Raw genomic sequence first — 20368 nt, forward strand, 5'->3', positions numbered from 1 at the left:
CTGGAAAGCAGTGTGGAGATTCCTCAGAAAACTTGGACCGGACCCACCTTTTGACCCAGTTATCCCATTCCTCAGTTTATACCCAAAGGACTTAAAATTAGCATACTACAGTAATGCAGCCACATTAATGTTTATAGTACCTCAATTCACAGTAGCTAGATGGTGGAACCAATCTAGATGCCCTTCAACAGATGGATGGATAAAGAAACTGTACACAATGGAATATTATCCAGCCATAAAGAAGAATATTATGACATTTGCAAATAAATGAATGGAATTGGAGAAGAATGACTTTTTAATTGTATCTCCAGATTGATAAATAATTCCTGAATAATCAAATAATCATATAAATACTAGAAAGTCACTTTGTTCTTATAAACGTTTTTAAAGTTGGTCCCTGTCTCCTCTCCCTGTCCCTTTATGTTGGACATCCATCTTCTCCTGTCCTTGGACATCAGAACTCAAGGTTCTCAGACTTTCAGTTACCAGATCTTATAGCAGCAACCCCGTAGTTTCTCAAGTCTTTGAATTCATGCCAAATTATGCCACATTTTTTTCAGCTTACAGATAGCATATCATGGAACTTCTCAGTCTCCATTATCATGTGAATTAACTCCCATACTAAATCTCCTCTTCCTGTTGATTGTTTCTCTGGAACACTGACTAACACTTGCTTCCCGTAGTCTAGGAATTTTGTCCTCTTATTTAATAGCTATAATTTCTTATGCTCTGCTTGAGTTTGTAAAATGCTAGGTAGAGGAATCATATTCTTCCAACTGTGTTTCATAGTACACTTGGATTTCTCACAAGCCAATTAATCTTCAATTCATCCTCCATCCTGCTGCCAGAATGATTTTCCACACATGAATTTGCCAACATTCATACATACCCTGCTGGAAGCTCCTTTATGTATTCCTTGCCGGTAGGATGAAGTCCCACACCTAACCCCAGCTCAGCTATAATAGTTGTTTGCTGCTATGTACCAAACCACTACCTTAGAACTCATGACCAAAAGCAACACCCATTAATTATTATAGCTCAAGTGTCTTTATGTCAGTTGGAGGATCTGATCTGGGCTCAACTGAGTCATCTTACCTGGGGAAGCTCTCCGGCACGTGTTTCACATCCTTTTCCTGGAACCAGTGGACGAGCACAGGCATGTCCTTTCCCTGGCAATGGAAGAAGCAGAAGTCAGAAAGCTTGAGACCTGAATTTGGGCATGCTCACTGTCACTTCTACCTTATTCTTTTGGTCAAAATGGGTGCCATAGCCAAACCCACAGTCAGAGAAGGAGAGTTTCATCAAATTACACAACAAAGGGTATGGATTCAGAGAGGGATAAAGAATTGAAGCCATTAATGCAATTCCTCACACCAACTCTGTAGGCGTTCTTAACACTTCCTACCTGGGAGATTATGTAACACATGCTCCTACTGTCACAGTAAAGGGGAGTTCAAGGAGGTCTTTCCAGGGGCAAAGGAGATCTCTACACAGACCTTCCAGGTTCCTGACACCTTGCAGAAGAGAATTTAAGGACACATCAGGTTTAGCAAAGAGGAAGAACTTTATCAGAAATAAAACATGAAGATATGCATTCTCAGAGCAGAATGTGGGCTATCTTGAAAGTGAAATGTGCTTTGGAGACTCTTCTTTTAAGGGAAACTTTTGTGGGGTGCAGTGGCCCATGCCTGTAGTTCCAGTAACCAAGGAGGCTGAAGCAGTAGAATTTCAGGTTTGAGGCCAGCCTCGGCAACTTAGTGAGACTTTGTCTCACTATAAAAATAAAAGCCACGCAATCCTGGGTTCAATCCCCAGTACCACAAATGAAATAAGATGAATACTTTTCCAGGGGTGTGCATGGGAAGTAAGACTGATAATGGGGCTTATAGATTTACAACTGCAGTCTCCTTTTCTTTCCCCTTTGCCTCCTTTCTACCCATCTGTATTTCTTTTATCCTCCCTCACTGCTATCCACAAATTTCTAACCCACTGAACTACACATACATCTATACATTTTTCCTCTCTAAGCACTTGCCCAATGTCTTCACTCCAACTAGTACTTCTGCACAATTTGTACTTCTGCCAGATTAGTACCTTCTTATTTTTTAAAACTGAAGTGTAGTCATCTTCTCCAGAAAAATCTCTGTGTAAGTGCTAGAGCCAATTTATACAGGCTTGCAAGAGTCCATTGCTATCCACTCTTTTCAATTCCTTATTCACTGATGACATGTTGAAACCTTGAAATTAGCCATAGAAATTGATACACACTACAAGTCAGCTGTTGAAGATTTAGCAGCACCATATTAGAGCCTCTCCTACCTCTGAGGTCAGTACTTGCTAGCTTCCTAAATTTCTAAGTCCAGCAGACCTTCTTGTCTTCCTTCATGTCTGTCCTCCTCCCTAGTCATACTAGACAGTAAGCCCCATAGTCAAGGCATGTGTCTTATTGGTCTCACGATCCCCAGCACTGAGCACATCAATACTTATTGTAAGCCAGGCATGGTGGCAGATGCCTGTAGTCCCAGCTACTCAGAGGTCTGAGTAGGAAGATCAGTTGAGCCCAGGAGTTTGAGGGGCAACATATTGAGACCCCCCATCTCTTAAAAACAAATAAACACTCAGTAGATATTAAAAACAAACAAAAAATCTGTGTTAAATGAAAGATACAGTGGACTAGTTGGAATTGCTTAAGTTGAGAAGATGGTCATGAGACTTGAAGGGTCATAAAAATATTTGCCTGGAGCTGGGCACAGTGGTGCACACCTGTAATCCCAGTGGCTCAGGAGGATGAGGCAGGAGGATGGAGAGATCAAAGCCAGCCTCAGCAACAGCAAGGCACTAAGCAACTCAGTGAGTCCTTGCCTCTAAGTAAAATACAAAATAGGGCTGGGGATGTGGCTCAGTGGTTGAGTGCCCTTGAGTTCAATCCCTGGTATCCCCCTACCACCAAGAAACATTAAAAAGAAAAGAAAAGAAATCTGCCTGGAAAAAAAATCCCTTCTCCCCAGGTCACTCGTTTGAGGCATCAAATGTTTAGCAAGTCTCAGGTCTAATATTCATTCTTTACAATGGACAATAGGGAACCTTTCAGCACCGATAGCCATCTTGCTACGGAATCATTTATCAAAAGATTCAAACAGAACATCAGTATGGCTTTCTGAAGCAATAGTTTGGGAGGTATGCTTTTAGGTAGCAGCAGAATGACAAAGTTTGTTGCAGCCAGATCTCCCACAATAGGGGCACCAAGAGTGTGAAAATGTAATTGAAGACTACCATTAAATGATGAATACTTTGGAAATGCTGTCTTAATACTTTGAGATACTAGCACTTCTGTTTTGGACTTGACTGGATGTGTAACACAGTCTGGGTTTAAACTACTTATTGTTGGGGTAGGGAGAGATATGTTCATGGGAAACCTCTTTGATGTGCCTTGACCTATATTCCTTTTTAAGCTTCACAGAGACTAATTCTAATTCTTAAGAAGGGTTTCTATAACTTTTGCCATGTAAGATTAATTCTCAGTTTCTATGGCATATTTATGACAGCTTTGACTTTTAAAGTAGAACCAAATTTCATTTGGAAAATGATCCAACCAGGTATGTCTCTGTTGACAAATTGAACCATAGTGCTGTGGGTCTGTCTTTCCCACATTTAAGGCAAATGTATTTTAGTAATTTGACATGGGAAGAGGTCAGGATGTCTATGGCTAACCTGGAAGTGGAGTGTGGGATTGTAAGGGTGTTGATGCTTGAGGGATGAAAGATAGATTGTCCCACACATCATATAAGTGAACCAGAAGACCCTGATGACTAAGTACAAGCAGTCAAGTCTGGAGGGCAATGAGGATGTTGTAATTACTAGGAGTTAAAGGGGCCCTGGATATTGGCTATTTCCACCTACTATGCTGGTAAAGGAATCTTATCTCCATAGGAGTTGCAGTTAGAGACTAAGAAGCCCCAAATAAGCCTCCCATTGCCCCAACCTGCTCACTGTCTCACCAGCCTCTGGCTCTCATACAAGTGCCAGTTAATCCAATGTTGGACTCTGGCACATACAAAGACTCTTAGATCTTTCCATTGCCAATAGAAAAGAGCTAGCCTGCTCTTTTCAAAAACAGCTGACAATGCACATGCTTTTCCTCAATTATAAAGAGCTTCTCTGTCTTTCTGTTTTTAAAGTTAGGTTAAGGAGAAGGTGGGAAATACAAATGTGTTGCATAAAGAAATGAGTTAAACTTTAAATATAGGTTTGCACTTCTCCAATCAAAAGAACATTTTATTGATGATAAGCACGTTGGTTATTACATCCCTTTAAATATCTATAGAGGCTCTATATTGACTGAATTATTTTAAAGGTTTTTTTTAATGTGGACCTGAATTGCTGAGAAATGGAGTATAGAAATTGGGTTGCTCTTTTGGAGTAATGTAAATCATAATTATACATAAATATGCAACTGCATAATAACAAGACTCAGAAAGCAAATAGGAAATGTTGGATAAATGACAATGAATTGAATACATTTATTTAACTGTGCATCTTCTGAATATCCCTTTAAAAAGATATTAAATATATGCTTAAATAATAAACCACGAGGACAATGCATACGTAAAAGGATGGTTGTAACATAATGCCAGAGGCTGAAAAGCAGAGGATGGTAATAAAGGCATTGAATAACTTTTATACACCACTTCAAACCTTCACAGCCTTTAGAGGGGCAAGAAAGCTGAAGGGCATCCATCAAGGCACTGTGGGCCTTTTCTGAGTGCACTGAAGGGGATTTCAAATGTCTGGGGACAGAGCAGAAAGAGAGAGAGGAATCTCCTGAGGAGTAAAAAGCTGGGTTCAGGACTGGAAAGCAATAAGAACTGTCCAGAATTCCAGAAGGTTGACAGCCTGGTTTTAAGAAGTTACAGATCTCTCATACATACAGTACAAAATATACTTGACTTTGTAGAAAAAGTTAGGGCCATAAGACATTGAAAAGACATCTTTGAAGTGTTGGGGGGGTGAGAAATTGAATTATATATCAGTGGAAATATTTTTCAGAAATGAAAGCAAAATAAAGATATTTTAGGCAAAAGATGAGATAATTCATCTCCAATAAACTTTACTAAAATAAATGTCAAATGAGAGTATTCATGATGAAAAGAAACAATACCAAAAGGAAGTCCAAGTTTTCAAGAAAAAATGAAATCATTAGAAACAATAAATATGTAAAAGACCTTTATTATTGTGTGTAAATTCAATATCTTTAATAACAATGCAATGAGACTTTATGATATACGTAGAAGTGAAAATTGTGAGAACAAAGGGGAAATAGCAAAAATGAAATATACTTGGTAAGCCATCTGTATTTCTTATGAAGTAGTATATTATCTAAAGGTAAAGTGTATAAAAAAAAAGGTAGAGTGTGATAAGTAAAAGATACATATTATTATCTCTAGAGCAATCACTAAAAAACAAAACAAGCATAGTTATACCATGAAAGCAAGAGAAAGGATAAAACTGAATACTAAAATATTCATAATTTACTCAATAAAAAGCAAGAAAGAAATGGGGAAGAGAACAGAAACAGAGAAGACAAATGAAAATTAAATACCAGTAGAATGAATCTGACATTATTACCCTGTGTGCATATATGACTACACAACCAGTGTGATCCTACATCATGCACAACTAGGAGAAAGAGAAGGTATACTCCATTTATGTATGATGTGTCAAAGTGCATTCTACTGTCATGTATAACTAATTAGAACAATACAAGAATACAAATGTGGTAGACATAACCCAATCCTACAGTTTACTTAAATAGGATGAGTTCTCTAATTAAAATTCAAGATAATTAGTTGAATAAAAACAGAGACCTATTGTGAATTGAACACCTATTGTGAATTCACCTATTGTGAATATGAACATTGATGTGGCTGCATCACTGTAGTATGCTGATTTTAAGTCCTTTGGGTATACACCAAGGAGTGGGATAGGTGGGTCAAAAGGTGGGTCCATTCCAAGTTTTCTGAGGAATCTCCATACTGCTTTCCAGAGTGGCTGCACCAATTTGCAACTCCACCAGCAACGTATGAGTGTGCCTTCTTCTCCACATCCATGCCACACTTACTATTGTTTGTGTTCTTGAAGATTTTAATAAAAAAAAAAGAAAAAAAGAGACCTACCTATATTTTGTTTATAAGAAAAACAAAGTTGAAATATAAACAAAGTAAAGGGTGAAAAAGATATTCAAGGTAAATACTAAATATAAAAGACATCAATGCAGATCCTACAAACAAAATGAAGGGACTATTTTACACAACTTTATGCCAAAAAAATTGACAACTAGATGAAGCAGAAAAAGTCCTTGGGAACACAGTTACCAAAATGGATGAAAGAAGAAATAGAATATTTTAAATATCCTGTTAATTAAATAAATTAAGTTTTTCATAATGAAAAACTTTTCCACCAAGAAAATTCTAAGCCCAGATAGCTTTACTAAGAGATTCTGTCAAAATTTTAAAGAAGAATCATACAAATCTTTCATGATCTCCTTCAGAAAATAGACTTCTCAAGTTGTTTTAAGAAGCCTGTATGATCCTGATAACAAAAATGCAAAACATTATAAAAAGTATAGGCATGTATCTCTCACAAACCTAAATATAAATACTTTTCACAAAATCTTCACAAATCAAATCCATCAATATATACAAACATAATATATCATGACCAAGTGGAGTTTATACCTGGAATGGAGGATTAGTTTAAGATTCAAAAATCTATCAAAAATCTATCAATGAAATTCACCACATTAACACAATAACAGAGAAATATATGATATTATCAAGAGAGTCAGAAAAAGAATCTTATAAAATCCAATTCCTATTCATGATGAAATCATACAAATTAGAAGACATATCCCTTCATTCAATAAAGATATTTATTAAAGTCTGTAGCTACCATCACAGTTGATGGTGAAAGACTTACATTTTTCTCCTAAGATAAGCAACCACACAAGAACATTCACTCCTACCATTCCTATTCAACATTGTACTTTGTGTCTGGCCAATGCAATAAGACAAGACCAGGGGATCAAGGTGGCATAAATATTGTCAAGGAAGTAATTAAGCTGTCATTATTCACAAACAACATGATTATATGCAAAGAAATCCTCACTGAATCTGCAAAATTACTAGTGGAACTAGTAAATAAACTAGACTCAGCCTCCGCTTCCAAAAGGGTGCCTTGAATGCTGCACGCTCTGAAGTGAAAGAAGACTGTTCCCACATGGCAGAAGGGAAGAGAGAGCTAACTCACTCCTGAAAGCTCTTTTTATAGTGGCAGTAATCCATTCATGAGGTTAAAGTGCCCTAACCTATACACCTCCCATCAGACCACATTTCCCAACACTTACATTGGAGATTTAAGTTTCAACATGGATTTTGAAGGTAATAAATTTCATAGGACACTTCTCTGAAATTAAACATATACTACATAAATAAAATTGGTACAAAGTTTAGAAGATAAAATTGAGGAAATTTCTAAAAATAAAATAAGACCCCCCCCTCCAAATGGAGATGAATAAAGGAAAGACAATTATGGGACCCTGTATTTATTGGACCCTAGAGATTCCAGAAAAGAATAGGATAAGGGAAATGTGGTATATCATTGTGAAATTTCAGAACATTGAAGATAAAGAGAAAACTCCACAAGCTTCAGAGAGAAAGAGAAGATAAAACACACTACATATGAAGATTCAAGAGTCGAACTTCACAACCTTAGAAGTTAGAAGACAATAGAGATAGATCTTCAAAATCTGAGTAAATATATTTCCCATCTAGATTTTTCTATCCATCTAAACTATCAATAAGGAAAGAGGTAAACCAAAGACATTTTCAGACTTCTAGGGACTCAAAAGGATTATGTTATATGTACTCTTTCCCAGGAAGCTACTAGACAATGTGCTCCACAAAAATAAGAGCATAAGGACATAGAATCCAAGAAAGAAGAAATCAAAGGAATTCTCAAAAGTTTAGGAAAATGAGATCTCAGGAAGAAAGTGTGAAGCAAATGTACAGAAAGAAGTTCAGAAGATGCTGGTTGAGATCAAATCCAAGCAGGAAAAGACATCCTCACATGTCTGAACATATAAAGATTTAGGTTATTAATGGAGAAATGGGCTGAACTAGTGATACATAAAAAGAAAAGTAGGCCAAAAAGAAAAGTATTACTTTAGGGAAAGCAAATATACTATATGTGGCTCACTATGAACAGCATTGAGAGTGTCATAAGAATGCAAACACAGTATTAATCTAAGCAAAAGTATGTTACAATTATATTGGGAAAATCGTAGGACAGAGAATTTGTGTATATAGTCATCTCTCTGCATCCACAGGAAATTCATATTCCAGGGCCCTTGCAGATACCAAAATCTGTGAATGTTCAAATTCCTTATATAAATTGACATATTTACATATAACCTACATACATCCTCCTTTATACTTTAATATACTTATGATACCTAATACAATGTAAATGCTATGTGAATAGTTCTTATACTATATTGTATATAACAACAAGGAAAAAGACCAGGCAAGTTCAGTACTGATGTAATTTTTTTTGCCAATAATATATTGATCCATAGATGGTTGAATTTATAGATGCAGAACCTATCATATGGTGGATCTGCATCTATAAATGTGGGTGGTGGTAGTAGTGGTGGTGGTCATGGTGTGTGAAAATAGACATGGGAGATGATGAGTAGGAACTAAATTTTTATTTTTCATAGATAATATAAAAATTGAAAAAAATCAAAAAGTAGAAAATATAAGTATGTTATTTAGATATAGGGAGGTAAAGAACAAAAGAAGCATAAAATAATTATATGATGTCACTTTTGAGAAAGAGATGAAGTGGGAGGAGAAATAGAAAGGTACTGTTTTAGGAAATAAGTCTCTGTTAGTCAGCTTTGTGTCACAGGACCAAAATACCTGACAAAAACAGATTAGAGTAGGGAAATTTGGGCTCATGGTTTCAGAGGTCTCAGTATGTGGTTGGCCAAGTCCATTGACTGGGTTCAATCCCTGGTACCAAAAAAAAAAAAAAAAAGCAGGTAAATAGGGAGTTGGGTCAAATTGAGAAGACAGGACTTGAGCATTTTACATGGGGGGCTATGGACTCAGACACTCTAAAGGAGAAAGCTCAGGCACCTTTGGGGTCAAGGCACATTACCCTACATGTGGCATAGCATTTGTACCTACAGTTCCCACGTGCAATTTTATATAATTCAAGTCACATATGCAATTTAAGTTTTGGAAGCAACATTAAAATAAAAGGAAAGAATCATCTTAATTTTGTATTTGATTTAACCCAATATACCCAAACTATGATTTATTTCAACATAAATATAAAAATTATTGAGATATTTTATAGTCTTCATAGCATCTTTTTATACTTAGATGGATCTCAATTCATATGCTAAATTTTCATCATCAATATTTGATCTATGTTTAGAGTTAATAGAATTTACAATTGAAAAGTAGAATCAGATACTCAAGTGATTTAAACATACTTAAAATTTTTCCAGTAACTGAATCTTGTTTCCAAAATTATTTTCCCCTAATTTTTGCATTCATATTTATAAAACTAGTTCATCCTTTTGCCTCAAAGAATTTATTGGATTTGAAGCAAAACCATATCAATTTTCAAACTACATTTGTCCAAGTTAAGTAAATTAACTCTCCTGTATCAACTCTGTAATATTAACATTAATTCAAAAACACTATTGCATACATTGAAAAAACAATTCTAAATTAATTAATGTTTACCTTGTTGTCTCTGCAGCCAATTTACCTAACATTGTTGATTACAATTAAAATGTTGATTCATGTTCTTTAAAATGCATAAAAACATTGTTATCTTTCTTCATGAAAAATGTCTTTTATAACAGTCTTGATTTTCAATAGAACTCAGGTTTAGAGCAGCCCTGTATAATATGAAACAATTGATGAAATGTAAATCATACTGCCACTTTTTTGCCTTTAATTAGCAAATATAACCAGCCTCCTTTTTGTTTCAAAAAAATCTTAAATTGGAGTTAACAGTTCTGTAAATCTTTATGAAACTCTTCCACAACTCCAACAATTGTGTGTTGGTAAAAAAAACATCATTCAACTCATTGTCTTACCTCTTTGAACAGCTCTGCAAACTAGTGATTTATTTAGCACCATATGCTGAATGATTTTAGCAACTGTATCCATAACACTTTTCATAAGAAATTTAGCACAAATATTTTCAGTATGCATCACATCATAAAATGAAGCAATAGGGAAACATGGGTCCCTTGTTTTAAAAATTCTGAGCCAGGTGTGGCGGTACACACCTGTAATCCTAGTGGTTCAGAAGACTGAGGCAGGAGGATCACAAAGCCAGCGTTAGCAACTTATTGAGGCCTTAAGCAACTTAGTGAGACCCTGTCTCAAAACAGAAAATAAAAAAGGGTTGGAGATGTGGCTCAGTGATTAAGCACTCCTGGGTTCAATCCCTGGTATCAAAAAATAAAAACAAAAATTCTGATAAATCCAGATTTTTAACCAACATAGTTGGCCCATCACCTGTCTTGGTAGAAATTAATTTTTCTTAGCTATTTGAAACATCTTTTACATTCGTAAAAGATTCACAACTACAAATGAGTTTGATTTTATTTTCAGTTCACAAATAGATAATATTTCTAAGCAAATCTGAAGATCTGTTGAGACAAAAAACTGTACCCAAAATATCAAATGATCAGTGTCTCTTATCTCATATGGCTTATCTAAAGCTAAAAATACTCTCAATTTTTCATATTTTGAATCAGTTGACCTTTGACATTGTCAGTCTTACGTTCTACAGTCACTTGCTTAGATGGCTTCATTGAAATTATTCATTGAATTTTTTAAAGTATCTTTTAGTTTTTTTCTCATAATTTTCTAAAAATTAAAGTAGTTTATTTTACCCTCTCTTCATTTAAAAATTGTTTTCCTTTTTTGTGGAAGAAGTCAAGCCATCTTATGTTTGACCAAAGTTATAAACAAGTTCAAATTCTGTCAAAAATTACTTAGGCAACATTACCCTATGTAAATTTATGATTACACAAATGGTATGCCTTTACACCATGTACAAACAGAGAAACAACATGTATCCCATTTGTTTACAATAAAAAAAAAAACTTAAAAAAAATTACTTAGGAAATTTGCACTGGATATTTAATTCTGATTTTAAGTAACACATTTCTTCAATTCTTTTTTGGCTATTGCGAGGAAATTTCTTATCAAAGTTCATGTATGTTTACTTTAGTGTCTCTTATGCATTTTATTGTCTTTTTTTTATACAGTAAGTTTCCTGTTTAGTTCTGTAGCAGCCACCTGCAATTCCACATGTTGTGGAATTGGAGCTCGCACCTTCTAATCTCTTTCATTCTTTACTGTCCTGGTCAGAGGACCAGCTGCTACATCTCTGCTTGATTCCAGATCAGTAGATGCCTTTGTTTTAAAGTATAAATTTTGCCTATTCTTATTTTTTAACCAGAAACATAATTTAATTACATTATAATTAAACATTTCAACCTACTTATGATTTACATAGGAATCACTATAATTTGAGCTATCTGCTTAAATCATTCAAATAAATGCATTACAGTGTTACTTTGGTGCACAGTAAAAAAAATCATGTGAACTGAATCAGTTCATTCATCTCTGAATAGATCAGAGGTGTGTTTTCTGTGCAATACTAGAAATGATTCTGTGACATAATAATAATACCTTATGCAATGCAGTAGAGTTAAATGTTGTCTTACCAATGTGACATAGTGTTTAAAGAAAAAATATTTTGCACTTCCTCAATTTTAAATTTAAATTTGAATGAATTAAATGTAAATACAATTATAATTTCATTCCTCAGTTACAGTGGTTGCATTTCAATTGCTCAATTGCCACATATACCTAGTGACCACCTTATAGGACAGCACAACTCTGAAGAGTAAGAGAATGAGAACCTACTGCTAGAGGGCCAGGCATTTTATCAGGTACTCTCAAAGATGACCCCAATTATTCCTCAGGACAGTCCTGTGTATTGCTATCCACCTTTTACTGAAGAAACTGAGACTCAGTGAGATTTTTACATGTTCAAGTTTATCCAGTTAACCACAGAGGGAGCCAGGACGCCTGTTGACTGAACCCAAGCCCACAGTGTGTCCCATGATGGCGTGGTATCTTGCTTAAGTACAATCATTTTCTAACTGGAAAAACAGCATTTTTTTTCTTTATCCCACTCCTCTCTCTCTCTCCCCTTGCTAAAATTTACAAACCTCTAGTTATTTTAATAATCACGTATGAGTGAAGTTGGAATATTTAAGATACATTTTCTATTGGCCATAGGCCCCACACAGTTCTAGTGAACAAGAAAGTCTCTAACTTTATTAAGTTTACAATCTTATGCCAGTAACCAAAAAATCACAATAAAGCACTGTCAGTAAGCTACTTGTATCAAAATTAAACTCTGGATTTGCTTAGAGTGAGGTCTTAAGGTAAAGGTGTTTTTGTGATAGAATAGGCTAAGATCATCTCTGCCTGAGGGATTCTGCCAAACTTGGAACACTTGGTCATGCAGGTAAGTGCTTAAGAGTTGTTGTTATTGAACATGAAGCTGTCACCTCCAATTTTGGGTAATTATTTTCAATCCTATTTTTCCATTATTCTCCATGAATATAACATGTTCTAGTGTCTAAGGAGAAGTCAGCAACAGGGAAAAGGGGCAAATGGTAAAACCAGAGGGGCAGTAGCCTCCCAGATGAAAAGCATCAGATCCATTAGGCAACTATAAGAAAATGTGCTCACATTACCCAAAAGGAAGGGACTGGCTTGATCAGTAAAACTCTGATTTTACAATGTATCATATCTATACATTATTTCAGACTACTACAATGGCTACAAGAAGAGCTTCCATTGGGGTGGTGCTACTAGCTCTAGAAAATCATGCCACCTATGACTTAGGACACAGTTGAAGAGCACTGGGGATTGGATTTTTGAGGGTAGAGATTTATGCAAATGAAAACATTTTCCCAAACAAAATTTCAAAGGAAATAACCCTTTGAGAGTATTTTAGAGGTTGGCCAGATCCTTGTACAAATAAGAAAACTAGGGTTCAGAGATGAGGTGATTAATCTGAGGTCATGCAGCACATTCATTCAACAAGACCAGGACTCATACATTTTCTTTCCTCAGTTGTAGCTGAGGAGAAGAAGGCAGAAAATGGGGAGGGGAGATCAGAAGAAGTTAAAGACTGTGTAAAACTCAGAAAGACTCAGGTTTGAAATCAGTTCCTATACTTTCTATTCTAACAGGTTAGGCAGGTTTTCTTCATTTTGCTGAGCTCCAGAATCTCAGCTGTGAAATGGGGATGACAAAGACCCCCTAGAGCTGTGGTGAAGATCTGAGCTGATGAGATGCCAACGCCTCACACTCTTGAAGATAAGAAGTTTCCTTGACTCTCGATCTGTCAAGTAGCATTTCCTTCAATCTGTCCATGTCAGACTCAAGCTCCCAATACTAGGTGTTCTGGATTGGTGGATTACAGTCCACCTGCTCGTCCCTGTGACTCTGTGTCCCAAGACTCCCCAGGTCTCCCCAGTCCCGATCCTGTGGTCTTACCTTCTACCAGCCTCTTCCTGTCACCTCTCAAATCTTGCCCTTTCTAACTGGAGCTCTATCTAACAATAGGAGACTTTACAGGTTTTTGGATGTCACACACCATGCTTCAAAGTGCTTCCAGAGAGTATCTTCTCTTTGATCTTCACAACAGCACTGTGGGGGAGGCAGAGCAGCTGTTGTCATTCAGATTTCACCTCGAAGGAATCCAGAGCCACAGAAGCTCGGTGACTCACCGGAGGCCACAAGCTGGAGAACCTCAGGTTCTGAGGGCAGGAAGTCCTGGGTTTACGACTCAGCTTTGCCACTTGCTAGTACTGTGACCTTGGGTAAGGAATAGAGGTTTCCTGAGCTCAAGTTTCCCCATCTGTAAAACGGGGGCATGCACTGGGTGTTCTACAGAGTTGCGTGTGTTGTCTACGCAGTGTTGAATTGACAGCAAGTGTTCAGTAAGTGGTCCTGGAATCCAGGGCACCTTGCCACCTCTCTACACCATTCCTCAGCAGCACTCCAACCAGAAGGAAGCTCTTCCATCTCTGAGCTGCAGGAGTATTCATTGTCTTTATCAGGAGTCTGATTTCATGCCTCAGAAACTAACTTCAGCTGACAAATAGCAACTAGGACTCTGCCAAGTCACTGTTAACTTCACAAAATGGAAGAGCTGAAAAATCCCTTTCTGCATAGGAACCATGACAGACCAGGAACCTCAGCCGGTCCTAGGGAAGTCATTGGATGACTTAGTGCCCACTGACTTTCTTTCCCACTGTGCATCTCTTTCCTCAAAGTCTGAATTAACAGAAAAGAAGACCTGATTGACCTAGCCTTGGCCACGTGCCCACTTTATGGGCAGATGGGCAGGGGTGTTGGCAGCCTGGCTGAACACTGTAGAATGGAGAAAAGAGAGCTCCACAAAGATGAAATGCTCTCAAATAAATGAAGTCTATTATTTAGCCCTTTTATAACTCTACAAACAACTGTGGTGTTTGGCTAGTTGTACTTCTTTGTGCTTCTGTCTTAGCCAACTAGACCATAGTTCCTAGGAGGCTGGTGTAGGGATGAGACTAAGACACCTCTGCATTTTGCTCAGATTCAGTATGGAAGCTCATAGATTGACCCACTGCCTTGCACATAATTGATGCTCAAATACCTATCAGATGGCTGATAGATTTTGTTGATTTTATTACAGTCCTCAGTTTTTCCAGTCCAAAAAAAAAAAAAATCAAATTTAGATCTTTTCTGATTTCTCCTAGCTCCTAAACCTCAGTGTGCCTACCTGCATGCAGCCACCAATAAAGCAATCAATCAATAACAATTCACCTAATTAACTTACTCACATGAACCAATAAGTTCCTCAGACCACTTCCCATCACAACCTCTGCAGGAGGTGCCAGGTGCCTTGCCAAGGACTTGATTAATAAGTCGTTGTAATTGAAGCTGAATACAATTAATTGCATGATTTTGAACTCTTCAAGTTTAATTCTACAAAAATTACATCACAGAATTGGGGCATGATGAAGTATTTCTAATGAAAGAAAAAACAACTTGAATGAGCCCTGGTTCATATTTGTGACATGTTATACACATGCCAGTCATGGACTCTTGCCTCTTCTGTCAATAAAAAATTATGTAACTCAAATACACAGATGAATTCCTAAACATGTGACCCACTATTGAAAAACCATGACAGCCTCATGACATCCTAATCAGTCCCTACATTTTGAAAATGTTAGTGATATCCACCTTAAACCTGTCCTAGTTTTCTTCTTCTAGATCTTGAGTTTTGGTTTGATTTTGATCTGATTGTTTCTCTCTTTGCAGTTTCCTTAAACTTGTTCTTTCAAATTGTTACTAACTTGCTAGAGGACATGTCAGAAAATAGCTGATGAATAAAAAGAGTGCCATCTGCCCCTTGGACAAAATTTTTATCCAATTGAGCAGACAGGATTTCCATGAAGAAAACCCGAGATATTAATTAATTAACTGTAACTGAATTTCACCTCTTTAACCTTAACTCGTGAGCAAACCTGAGCTAAATAAACATCTGACCATTCAATCTCTTCCACTTAAGGTTAACTTGAGTTTATTATTCAGGCTACTGCCCTTGTGTATTAGGCAATGCATAAATTACGCATACTAATTACCCTGGATGGGGCACCACTTTAATGAATTCTTTTAATTAAACTGCAACACTGTGGTTTTGCACAGGATGGTCTATATTTCATCCTTAAACTACGTTAACCTTCATCTTTGTCTGGGCAGCTCACACATCCAACCAGAGAAGGTCTGAGTTTAATTCATCTAAGTATATACATTCCACAATTCCCCTGGACTATCACAGGAAATTTTGAAAAATGTTTCTCTTCTGCTGCAAGGTTAAGAAATTAGATGCCCCTGTGAAAAGTTATGATTCTGCTGGGGATACTGACATGGGGAAAAAGGGTGAAACTGAAATGATAGCATCAACCAGCATAGTATTGCCATCTTTAAATATGGACAATAAAAGTCATATTAACAATATTCTTATTAGTATGTACTACTGAGCAAGGGGTATCCTTCACTTTGTGGTCTTTATGTTCCTGAGTTTACAGTAAATAATCTCTACCATGAGTCCAGTTTTCATAAATACAATCCATCCTCTATTGGAACCATTAGCGAACGAGGCAGTAGAGAAAATTGAAGCTGGTGTGCATTTTAGTCATGAGGATTAATCTTGTCTTTAGTGAGCTCTTGCTTCTAGGTAGTAAAATTGACTGCTTTACCTCCCTGGTGTCCGATGCCTGGTAGACTGGGGAAGAGAGGAAAGAGAGACTCAGGCAGTCAAAGGACTGTCTAGATTCTTTGCATCTCAGCACTAAAGGTGATCATCCTCAACTCAATGCACATTAATTGAGCACTGTGTATTTCTCGCACTGTGTCTGGTGCCAGAATGTTACAGTGATTGAGAATTGCTCTATTTGTATTTGTTTTAAGAAAAAGGAACATTTGCAGATATAGATGCTTGCATAGATGAGTCTGAGAAGAGTTTGCTTCTGGGAAATGTTGGAGATCTTGAGCTGGGAGAAAAAGTTCTTTATTCTCTTCCTCTCCCTTCTCCTCACCTTTCTCTTCCTCCTTCTTGTTTTCTATCATGAACACATGATACTTTTCATTCATAAATTAAGATGATAAAAGTAGTTAGGGAGTTTGTAGTTTACTGGGAGATACAAACATATCACAATGTAACGTGGCCAGTGCTGGGATAGATGAACATAGGAGTATTCTGCAAATACAGAGGAAGAATTATTCATTGGTGTCTGGTGAAATCAGGGAAGACTCCTTAGAGGAAGTGGCATTTAAGTTGTTCTTGAAGCTTGAATTTGAGTTTGTCAGGTTAAGCATTAGTCATTGAGTTGTGGGGAGATGATAGTATAAGATGATTCCACCTACCCTAAAATTGTCCTCTCAGAAAACTTGTTAGTAGATATGCTATTGTAGGGCATTTTTTATAATACATGTTTAAATAATTTTAATTTCTGACCACAGGTACTTGAGACTGATACATTGTAAACGATCCCAAAGGAATATTGCTCTTCCTGGAAAATAACTAGATATGTCTAGAATTCTAACTTCACAGTTATTCCAGAAAGTCTCTGAAGATTTTTCACCAAGCCCTAATTTAACTTGAAATTGCACAAGAGTTACTGACCTATAGAATACAACTGATCTTCATTTTGATGGGGAATATAAAGAATATGGGATATTGTGATCAACAAAACCCAGCTCTTAATATGTCATTACATTTAGAAATGGAATCCTCAAATTTTCCTGACCTTTTCCTTGTAGCCAAATAGAAGGACAAGGGAAAGTGAAGACCAACCGTGATGGTCTCAAATTCCATGTTTTGCCATTGACGGAGTTCTTCAGAGTTCTCTAACACTATTAAAGAGCCCTGGTATGGACTGGGTGGTTCCAAAACAGGCAAAAGAATCCCTGCTTTCCCAACCACAGAACAGCAAATCCTAGAAACAGGGATTTGGTAGAACTTGGCAGCCTCTCCAGGCCTCTTCCCAATTCCATTTGCATAATGCAATGACATGTAGAAGAGGCCAGCTGATTCATTTCCTTGCTACCAGGATGCTGGTTGACCAATACCTTTTTATTATTTACTAAACCACAGTAAATAATCCCCTGTGCCAGATGCAGGGGATACAAAGATGAATGTCTCCTGGGGTCTACTCTCCCAACAGCTCGTGGGGATAAGAAGTCGCAGATGAACCATTGCAACACAGAACCAGAGCCAAACACAGAAGGAGGAAGCAGGACTTTTCCCCATGATGCTGGGAGGGCTTTGCACAGAGCTTTAAGACCCAGGATTTAGTGAAGTGGGATCTATTTCTACCTCCTTAACTGCTGTTTTCCATTTTAGACCCAAGAAACAAAAGAAGGCTGATATACATGAGTAGAATATGATTTAAAGGCAAAGTTTTATAATTGGTAGATGGCTAAACCCAAGAGATTTCTTTCCCTCCCCTCAGCAAATTTAGCAAGTTCCATGGCTTGTTACACAACTCATGACAAAAAAATAGACTCTAGAGTAAATTTTTATGATAATGATAGCTCTTGAGACAGACAACTCAATTCCTGTTTGCTTGTGCTATATGATACTGGATAAGTCAATTAGCCTCCCTGACTCTCTCAGCTTCCTCATCTGGAAAACTTGGATAATAATAGGACCTACCACAGGATTTTTGATGGTGATTTAATGAGATAATAAATGTAAAGTGCTAGCAAAGTGTTAGATCCCTAGTAAGTAATCAGGACATGTTTGGTTTTATAATGAGTGTGAGTTGGGTAAGTGTATCTTGGACTTATAACAGCATGATTTTATTGCTAAATTGTCAAATGAATTCTAGGAGTCTTTCAAAGCTGGTATAATATAGGGTATACGAATGTAAGTTACTACAACACTCCATTAACATGCAAGCTACACACACACACACACACACACACACACAAACACACACTATTTCAGTTAAGAAACCAAATTACTGTTATCAAACATCTCTGTAAATGAAAGATGAAAGACCTGGGAAAATTGTGAAATACTCAAAAGCACTCTTAGCAACTTCTTTAAAAGCTGAAAAGAGGGACTAAAGATGTAGCTCAAGGGTAGAGCACTTGCCTAGTATGTGCAAGGCCCTGCATTTGATCCCAGCACTAAATGAATGAATAAATGAATGAAGGAATGAATGAATGAATGAATGATTTAATTAATTAAATTAAAAAACTACAATGCTGAAAGAAAAAGTGTTAATCCTTTCTGGCCCCAATGGATTTCTTAGAAAGGACCCAATCTTGTATAAAGAGTAAGTGTGTGCTTGTGTTCAGGTGTGCCTGTGAGAACAGGGTATATCTCAACTAGCGTAAGAGTACCAGTGCTGAAGAAAAGGCCCTTGTCCCAGGAGGGCACTCGCAGGCCCTCAGGAGCAGCCCCTGGGACTGGCCCCTCCCCTGGAGTCACTCTAGGAGTGGAGCCAGGGTACTCCTCTAAGATGCCTTTGTTTCCCAGGCTTCCCAGGTGGCACTTTTGCCTCAGGCTTTCCACATGCAGAGTGTCATAGGGTTGTTCTTTTAGGGAGCATATGTTATGACACACCATCTGGCTTGCACGCATCTCTCCAGCAGCCATAGTATTATAAAAACCTGCCTGTTTGGCAGCTACAAGTGCCCAAAGTCCCTTTGGTCTCTTTCTTGGACTGAGTGTTTTTCAACATCGATGGATGTAATTAAGAACTAAACCAAGCATATGGATTCAGGACTGCACCATGACCATGAAAGGGAGTTTTACCTTGGAATAGGAGCTGCTGCAGGCAGGTCCACCCTCAGGCTCCTGGCATAGCAGCTTCCAGCTGGGCACAATGTCACCCAGGCTTACAGCTCAACCTCCTAGAGAGGACCATGTTATGTTGGTCGAACTCCCTGACGCTCAGAGCCCAGTCAAGGGAAAGGAGGCAGCTTGCAGATAGGAGCCCCTATGCCTGTTGGCTCCATGCAATGGAGAATACCAGAGCTGCCCCAACCCAGGGGTTTCCTGGTTGGTTTCATTGCTTCTCTTTGAACAGGGAAAATATTACCATTTGCAGAATGGCAGTTATTTTCAGAAGATGTGGAGGGAGAAGCCATAATCAAGCTCCAGAGATTTGAAACTAGAAGATAAAGTTTGAAAGTAGAGATGACTATGTGTGTGCACACACACATATGAATAGTAGGCTAAAGGAAAGGATGGGAGATTTGAAATTCTTTATGTACTGATATGGGAAGAACTCTTCCTCTGTTGATGTAAAAAGGTTGAGGGTGCCCGGTGCAGTGGCTGCATGCCTGTAATCCCAGAAGCTCAGGAGGCTAAGGAAGGAGGATTTGTAGTTTAAAGCCAGCTTCAGCAAAAGTAAGGCACTAAACAACTCAGTGAGACCCTGTCTCTAAATAAAATACAAAATAGGGATGGGGACAGGACCAAGTGCCCCTAAGTTCAATCCCCAGACTCTCCCCCATCAAAAAAGTTTGGGGGTGAGGAAGCTGTTCCAACTGGCTTGTGAATAGACAAGTGTGTCTCAAAGGTTGTACAAGAAACTAATAACAATGGATATCTATTTGGGCAAGGCAAGAAGAATCTGAGCAGACAGAGATTGCATGGGAGTTTTTACTGCATTTCTTTATTT

This window comes from Sciurus carolinensis, chromosome 2 (assembly GCF_902686445.1).
Source record: "Sciurus carolinensis chromosome 2, mSciCar1.2, whole genome shotgun sequence".
Classification (NCBI taxonomy): domain Eukaryota; kingdom Metazoa; phylum Chordata; class Mammalia; order Rodentia; family Sciuridae; genus Sciurus; species Sciurus carolinensis.